The 9,698-nt window shown below is 35.0% G+C and overlaps 1 pseudogene; it reads left to right on the top strand.

Moving 5' to 3' along the window:
* The first annotated feature begins 937 nt into the window (after positions 1–937).
* LOC119191243 lies at positions 938–9,095 on the top strand (annotated as a pseudogene).
* Positions 9,096–9,698: the final 603 nt, after the last annotated feature.

The following is a 9,698-nucleotide window of genomic DNA, read 5'->3' as shown; positions in this document are numbered from 1 at the left end:
GTAATAAAATTATTAGGCGCGGCCGGCTATCTTGCCATGACGTCATTAGCATAGTTCCAACAGGGTCAGGGATTGTGGATGGAAAACGAAACACCCTTTCACAGTAATTTCTGAATAACTATTAAATATTATAAAAAAAATTTCTACTTTAAAACAAAAATTAAAAAATTAATTTTTGTTAATTTTATATTATGTCGATCCCTTTCTTTCTAATATTTGTGCACTATTGCCGCAAATTCTATTCCGATATATTATTACGGATCCGCCTAATTATCTCTAACTACCTTGGTCAATATGGGTGGAGCGTTACTTGCTATCATATTAGTTATAGATAAAAATGATTAATTTATAAATAATCTAACATCAGCGAATAATTAAAATACAGTAAAGTGAACGTTGTTTTTGACGATGATATTATATTTTACACAGGTGTTCTATGCAATTTTAATCCATGTGGCACTTGTTGGCGTTGCCGTGCAGACACGTAGCGGTCAAAATATCACAGATAACAGGCTAGTGATAAACTCATGTTGCTGAAATATCGATAATTTACGAATTAGAAAACTTTTGCCTTAAGATTTTTTTTTTCGTCAATAATTTCGTTATTATATGTAGGTTACAGTCAACCCCAAATTAGATTAATAACTTCAAACTAAAAAGTGATATATGTTTTTGTCAACTATTTTTTTCTTAACTATATGTACTTCTAAGGACTTAGTTTGTTTTATACACAGTAAACCAAAATGATTTAACTTAATTCTCTAAGATAAAATATAGTCTAACATTATATCATGTTCAATATTGAAGTATTGAACTAAATGGGTAAGAGGAATCAACAATAATCCTAATTCAAGGTTTTTTCTTTTTTATACATCTATTTACCTATTTATATATAAGTTAGCATTTATTTGTTTGAATGCGCTAATGGTTCGAATTGAAAAATATAAAAAAAAATGAATCACATTCCAATGGCGAAGTTTAATTTTTAGCCACTTTATCGATACATTGCGCGTGCAAGCAATGTTTCTTAGCTCTAATGTTTAAACGGTGTAAATATTTTTAAATAATCATTTGCTTGATACCGGTGCTGCGCTGTGGGCGAACACGACATGGGACAACTTCCAGCCGCCAATTTGCCGGTTAGTAACGACCAATTTTATCTTACCATTTTTATTTTGATAATAAAATCAAATTTTATTATTTACACCAAGCGAAATGTATTTTTTTTGTGGAGCGAATTTTTAAATGTCTATACGTAAAAATGTTCGTAAATATTTTAAATAAGTACTTATTAGGTACTTTGTAAGCTTTATTTCGGGCACGAAAATCATCCGTGATGCTATTTCTGACTATGTTATTTAATGCAGTTATAATGCTAATAGTTTTTATATTGTGCATATTATATTATGAAAATATTACGTACCATCGATAAGTATATATGCACGCAACTTCCTCATACCTACTTATATTAATATTGGTCCCCTACATGATGTATAAAAGATCGCATCGTATCCTTAGAACTAAGTATGAACACTACTAGTAAGCAAGACACATTTTTTTACCTTTCAAATCGTTTTTTACCTACCCACAATAAGGCTTTACGTAGAAACTGATATTTATTATTGCCCATATACAGTGGTCCCAGTGGCTCGTGGCTACAAATGACTTCAAAACGTTGTGGGAAGCGCAGCCTACGTACATCATCTCGCAGACGGTTTACATATTTGCCGGATTGGTCACTCTTGCGCATGGTAAGTACAAAGGCCCAAAAATGTTGAACAATATTAGAATTCATAACCGTTGCAGTACAAACAGATTATATTTGAATTAATGAGGTATGTAAATTACTTAACTTGTAACTTAGGTATGTAAGACTCTACATACCATTTTCAATCTGTTTTACATTTATATTCGGGTCACAGGCCCAAATCCGACCAAAGAAGCGATTTAGCTAATACAAAGTTATTTCGCGTCGCCAAATTAGGCGTTTAAACCATTAATAGTTTTTTTTACTGGTGTATTGAGCATTGACAAATATAAAGAAAACTCGTTTGCTAGTTGCTACTGGATAATGTAACATGACAGTGTGTTAATAGTTGTGTAGGTACTTATATGTAGGTACAGCTGTAATCTAATTATCTCCCACGTCATGAACTCCTTTACAAAATGTGTCGTTTGACTTTGTCAATTCATTTATTATAACAAAGCATTAAAAATAAATTATGAAATTGCTTAGAAAAAACTTGGCCGCTGTTCTGTTCTTATGTTTGAAATCATATATGTTTTATATTATATATTTAATATCTATATAGCTTAAATAATTTGAGTCTAACCCATTGATTCCCAAAGTGGTCCAGGTGGATCCCCATGCGTCCACAGGAGAATTGACGAGGGTGAAAGTTAGCGGCACCAAAAAATGGGGGGCCACAATACGTAAGTGGGGCTCCACGATAATGTATCTGGTTTCATAGTAAAGTACTACTTTGAAAGTACCTATATCAATTTAGGCAGATAATATTGATAGAGGTCATAAGGCACGGTGATCCCAACATAACTGTCCAGATGCCCCTGATGGCTGGTCGGTTGTTGTAACGCACTCTTTCTGCGAAACCAAAAAAAAAAAATATCCTACGGAGCCAGCAAAATTTTGAAAGGCGTCTATGAAAACAAAAGGTTTAGGTACCTCTAGAATCTAACCCGTCAATGAAAGTTTTATCGAAATAGATCCAGAGGCCGCAGCCAACACACCTTTCCACAATTGTTAGCGCTATTCCAATTACTATTTGTTGTGATTAAGAAAACATAAATGTATAGAAATCTATTAGCGTTAACGATTGTACAAAGGCCCTTAGCAACGGCCCCAGGGGTTCCGTACCCCCGACAAACATATTGGCAATGGCTACTCTATCCCACTACAGTCCATTAATCTAGAGTCACTGCTCTAGGGCTGTCAGCCGTGAGGTTATGAGTCCGATACCTAGGCGGGGTGACTAAAGTCGTGTTACAAGGACCAGCCTTGGTTCTAAGGGAGAGCTAGCCGGGGCCCACGCCCCGGGCGGCGAATTCAGAGCGCGGCAAATTCAAACTTGGCAGACGAATACATAAATCATTATTAACGCAACTTTAACTACTGAGACATCCGGTACATTCAATACTAAAATTATTTCCCGCTGGGCGCAAAATGATTATGATGATGACAAAGGTATAAATATAGATAGGCGGTATTTTTCAAATTTTGGCCCACCCCGAAAAAATTCAGGATCTGGGACTGAAGATTTCGAATCGGTGGTCGTTTGGCGAGACGAAATATAAGTTTTGCTAGAAGTGGATGCGCGGGTTGCGCATATCCCTTCCAGGGTAAAACATTGTGTTATTTTCTTTTGCAGCCTTCAACAAGGGCGGCAGATGGCCATACTTTTGGCTCGTGACTGTACTCCATGGAATTTACGCGGATAACTTCTGGCATTTTGCCCTGCCAGAGTACGATAACTTCTGGCACTCACAAACACCTATTATATTCTTGGGAGGTCGGCTGCCGCTGCATATAATCCTTTTATGTAAGTCACTTGTAATAAACTTAGAATTATTAATCAGTGATGAATTTTGAATAAATTTGCACCCCCTAATGTTTCGCGACAGCTATGCAGAGCTGGGTTGGCAAAAACGAGAGGTATTAGGACGGAAAATGATCTGTGTTTATCATTAAAATAGCCTAGAGATAGTACTTTTAGTACATTATATAATTGAGTTAATTACTTTATTTTCATTTTAGATCCGGCATTTATATACCACGCAGCTTATGCCGTCTCAAAGTTGAACCTGCCCAGATACGCGGAGCCTTTTGCCGTGGGATTGCTGACGGTGCTCATAGACATTCCCTACGACATAGTGGCCGTGAAGTTCGTCCACTGGACGTGGCACGACACGGACCCCAACATCTTCGATCGCCATTACTGGGTCCCCTGGAACTCGTACTATTTCCACGCGACTTTCGCTTCAAGTTTATATTTCTTTTTCATCGTTAGTAGAAGTTGGTTTGCTCCCAAAGTAGCACAATGGGATGCCGCGAGGTGATTATTTGTTTAAAATTATGTGAAAGTAATGAAATAGATCCAATCCTCAAGTACGTGGTCTACTAAATATAAATATCACTAATTTTGATAATACTGCGGTAAATAACTATTGTTTTTATTTCAGTAAAAAAGTTGAATGGCAATCTGTTATTATAGCCACTCTCCTTGGAATGCCTGGAGGCGTGCTCATGTTCGTTCCGATATACCACCCGTTACACGACATTCTCAAGATCCACCCGAAGTCACCTTCTTTATGCTATTCGCTATTTTCGGAATGTTCATTATAAGTGGATTACTGAGCGAGAGGGAGAAGTCTAAAGAGCCGTAAGTAAATTACTTTAAAGCTCTACACCATTTACATTAGTTAAGTTATGTTTTACTTATTTTGTTTTATTTTTATGTCATATTATAAGGCTTTCTGTGCCTCAAGGCTGAGTAACTGCACTTTCTCAGCGCAAAAAAGTGGAGTAGGCAGTAGCTTTTGGTACCTAATTCACTCATATACATTACTATGAAATGTTTCCAGGCTCACAGGCATCGACTACCTCATGATCCTGCAGTTGGTGATCCACTACATGACGTACTGGATGTTTGTGATGTTCTTCGACCCTGAGCGCGAAGTGTCTGTGGGACTGCACGAGCCTGTCGGACCTGAAGTCGCCAGTCTCGTGACCCCTTTGGCCAGGTATAGTACCTTCATCATTTCCGAGAGCCCTATTCCGGCCACGGGGGCGAATCTGTCTTTTTGCTTTCATGGACGTTCTTTATTTCTTTATTTGGACAAACAGTAGTTGTTACATTGTAGCATGGATTCTAATCTAATCTACGGACAGTTTTGACAGCCGTATAGGGAAATAGGGGATTTTTTACCTATATGGACATCAATGCTGTCCGTCCGAAAAAAAATTATATGCCCCCGCAAACGGAGTAGGCTCCTCTAGCTTACTTATTACGTCAATCTTGATGCATGATAGCTTTTATTCTAATTCAATAGGTCGAAACAAAAGAGTTTTTTTTTACCTTAAAATCGTTGCTAGGCTTAAGGAGCATAGGTTTGCAAATAAAAATATTATTTTCAACGTTGATGTGAAGTATGCTTCGTACACTCAAAATTTGTATGAATCACTCTCGTAAGTATATATTGTACTAGATTCGCCTGCGTGGAAGTTTTTCCGGGATAAAAACTAGCCTATAGCATTCAGGACTAATGTAGCTTGCTATCAGTGAAAAATATTCAAAATCGGTTTAGTAGTTCCTGAGATTACAGCGTTAAAACAAATAAACTCTTCAGCTGTATATAATAGTATAGATGTATATAATACGGGTAATATGATACGATGTTTTCAATCGTATGATCAATAACAAATAATACGCAGTTTGAAAAGTCATAGACGCGTGCTTAGAGGCTGAATGCAAATCTACTTTATTTATCTCTGCGCACCGTTCCATTGTCCAGTAGGCATTCGACGCTTTTTTATTTTTAAATTTATTAGTATTACTAATATTATTAATCGCCAATCCCTTGAAAGCATAATTATTTTGTTGTGTTCGTCATCTAGGTTCCATAATATCCATTTATTTGAAAGCCACATGGGAGAAAAAGAAATGTCTGTTATTTCTAAACGGAGCTAACGATGCTTTTAATAGAAAACGAAATGTATTTTAATAAGTAGTGTCCTTAAGAAGCTCCCGATGAAATAAGATGGCTAATAATTCTAAAAGCTAGTAGACTGGCTAAATACAAGGAATGTTTGTTCGTTATTACGAATAAATGGAGCAACAAAATTATTTCTTCCGGAAAAAAAATCTTAAAATGATATACATTACTTCGACGAAGCGTGCTTTAATTTTTGGTGCATTCAATTTAATTCTCATAAATGCAATACGATTTACCAAGCAAATAAGTTAGTTTTATGTTTGAGGTCATTAAAATTGATTATTGGCGACCTTAAAATAGAGCCATCTATCCAAATTGGGAACCATTATTTGGCAACGTCGTTGATGCTGAGACTTGAGATGAACCCCGCACTGTGTAAAAACTGGATTTTAAAATCTGGTCTAAATACCATTTTGTAATTTCAGTACCCAATAGCATAATTTAATGTTATTGTTTTAAATCCTTTTATATCGTAAACCGCTAAGGATAATAAATTTTAGATGAGCGTCCCACCCACTTCTCACAAGCGTACCTATCTTCTATCGATCCATGCTAAGGCCAATTTATAGGCTTATGGCGTTTAAGTGTTGATAAATATGAATTAATGAAAGGGAAAACTATTCTAGTCATAAACTAAATTAAATTCTAATGTAATTAGATATCTTTGTGGTAAAAGACATAAATCAAAAAATACAATGACAATAAAGGACGAATATATAGCTTTTTTTTTATTTATTTACAGCAAAATAGGGTCAAATTCTACACAGTTGTGCTGAGATCATTCCTTGATCTCGACATGCCACATTCATGACTGTAGCATTAAATCGCGCGCGATGGGGGAGATAACCAACGGCTCTCCCAGTACCGTTTTACTGTGTAGCTTTGGACCCACGACAGTATTCCACTGGTCCTTGCTTATATAGTAACGTACTGTGAAAATGTCACAAGCGCGATTCAGGTTTTTCTCTTTTCAAAGTTAATACAATCGATTATTAAAATCCATTTCGCGTATTTTACACGTCTTTATAAATACTATCAGGAGAACCACTGTTTGCAATTTTTAAATGTTGCATGAATGCGATATCGACAGAAATAACAAAAAATATGTTTTTCACGAAAAGTAGTAAAAATATAGTGATATAAAATAATTTAATACATTGATAAAATTATTTATGAGTGGTGAAATAAGTCCACGATCGTGGAATTTCATTTTCTGTTGTTATATACATGCTTTTGAGCGTATACTTTGCGTCAGTTTACTTTTATATTTAATAGATTTTAAAAGTGTTTTATTATGTGATAAACAATAATTCTATTTTTTTATGTGTACAGTTCATTAGAACAGAAATAAAATAAAAAATAACATTGACAGGAAGGTTACCTCGACATACAATTAGTTTTATTATAACGTACTATTTTTTACGTTGCACTGATTTATCCGATGTTTTATTTTTAATGCACGATTATATTAGATAGATTAATATTTAAATAGGAACTTACATAAAATTACCAACAAATAAACCACAATTATTACAATATACGATTTCAATTTAAAAAATGACAATACTTTTAGTTATTCTGAACTCGATTTTACTTCATAAAGTAGCTTCGATAGAAGATATAGGTAGCTAATCGTATAATACCATGGTTTTATTAATAAACTTAAACATTTTTGTAATTTCTTATGAAAAGTGTCACTGTGTAGAAAGCTAACTTAATATTTAATTATCTTATAATGGGTATAAAAAATTACAATACTCAAAACCAAAACGAACTTATGTCGTAACGGGTTTCGAACCCTCAGTCTTAAGCAGCACCATTCTCAGCGCTACGATCTGTTACCTAAAATGATTGTAAACTTGCATTATTTTTATTTATTTATTATTGCAAATACATTATAATATTTTCACTTGATTTAGGTTTCAGACCAATGTAACTATAAAATTGGGCAGGCGTATTCAAGTACAAAAATATTTTGATTTGCATAACACCATGACAACGCAATTTAGGTAGGTACGTAGAATTAAAAGAAAATAAATATAGGAAAATCACACTAAAATAAATTTAAGGGAACGAGTTCCTAACGATATGGTGTGTCAGTGGTAAAGGATAAATGTTCCCGAAAGGAAACTTAATACAAATTAAAGGTACTAATACGGTCTGGTAATCGTATACAATAATATTAAATATTATTATTATTATTATAATACTTTAAACAAATAACGAAAAGGTATTCGACAGGAATTGAATTATACGGACCAGTCGCCACCCGTGTATATGCAAATTTCTACTAAATATGGATAATTAACGCTAAATAACTAATTCCAGACGCTGTACAAGCGCAAATACTTCTGCCCTGAAAAATACGACGAGGGCTACTTCGACTTCCACTGCGTTGGGAACAAGAAGCCTCCGAACGGCGCCGAGTGGTACACTATATGCGGCACGCCATTTGAGTAAGTACATTTTTATTTTGGCGTTACTAGAGTTCATCACAGTCTAACACCCTTATTCATAGAGGTTTTTTTATCTAAGGACGAAGCATTGCTGTGATAACAAGTCAGTTTCTCAGTGCTGACCGCATGGCAGCCTTCGTAGTGCGTAGCCATGGCCGTGGCCGTTGTGATTGGCTAATATTGTTATATGTCAAAACGTCTATGAATAAGGGGTAAAGACTATAAACTGCCTTCTAATGTTTCTCTAGCATTAAAGGTGGCTTAATGGTTTAAAAACTTGTAGAAAGCTTAACGAATCTCTGGGGACAGTAGTTTATTATTATAAAATAAAATTAATATTGTATTCATTATTCAAGGGTATAAATTATAATATTAGATCAATATATATAATTTCGATAGTGAAAATTTATATCAAAGTAAAATTAAAACACGTTAAATCCAAAACTGGCAATCAAACCACACAACGATCTGTTTGATTTACAGGCATAGTTTGCTTACGAACCAAAGTGTCAATATTGCACAGCGCGTGGCAATGTGTTACGACTTCAGCTTTAACCCTAAATTTGCTAATGTTCACTGTGATATATATTCATGAAAATAAATATATTGAGCGACTGTTTCCCAAATTTCCCTTTATCTTTATTTTATGCATAGTAAGTTTAAAGCATCTTGATAGTAGAAAATAACTAAATAATTAATAAATAATCTTCTTGCAGGAACCGCGCTGAGTATGTCGTAGTGCTGACCTCGATTTTAATCCTGGCCTCGGGCGTATTTTACAACATTTACTTCAAATCTAGCGCATCCAAGACGTCCCAGGCAGCACCAGCCAAGAAATTAAAAAAGAAATAATTTATAAAGTAATAATTAATTGCATTATTTAAAAACATTAAAAAAATATGTAAAATATGATTCTTTTGAATTTCTGAACCATTGGACGGATTTTTATAATTTTTTATGTGTTTTCGGGTAAGTCTCTGGATGGATTCGATTCAAAAGTAGACCTGATAGATAGCGCTATATTCGTATTTTGTCTCCTTTTTAGCCCAAGGCACCGTCTCTGGGGCCGCTAGTTATTAGAAATATAAATTTTAAGAGTTCTTTATATATTACTCAAGCGTAAGATTATTTAGAAAGCGCCGCTCCTTCTAGAGGGCGCTACTATTACTACATGATACCACTATTTCTAGATGGCACCACTGTTTTTTGACGGCGCCATTATATTTAGAGGCGCCACTATTTCTAGAGGGCGCTACCCAAGCAGCATGTTACTCAGAGCCGTAGCTAGGGGGGTGCATTATGGGGCAATCCCCTACCTTAAAATACTAATGCCCTACCTTAATAATCAACTACATTTTACATAACTACTCAAGCAAAATATATGGACCAGCGGGTTTTTTATTTTACGATTTGGAGGTTGGTCCCATAGTAAGAATTGTTCGTATCGATGGGTGGAATAATCCCCTTTCGAGATTTAAGGGAATTTTGTTACACTCTGTATATTACCCTAAC

The sequence above is a fragment of the Manduca sexta genome, unplaced genomic scaffold (genome assembly GCF_014839805.1).
Source record: "Manduca sexta isolate Smith_Timp_Sample1 unplaced genomic scaffold, JHU_Msex_v1.0 HiC_scaffold_125, whole genome shotgun sequence".
Classification (NCBI taxonomy): domain Eukaryota; kingdom Metazoa; phylum Arthropoda; class Insecta; order Lepidoptera; family Sphingidae; genus Manduca; species Manduca sexta.
This window is presented reverse-complemented; position numbering and strand designations above follow the sequence as displayed.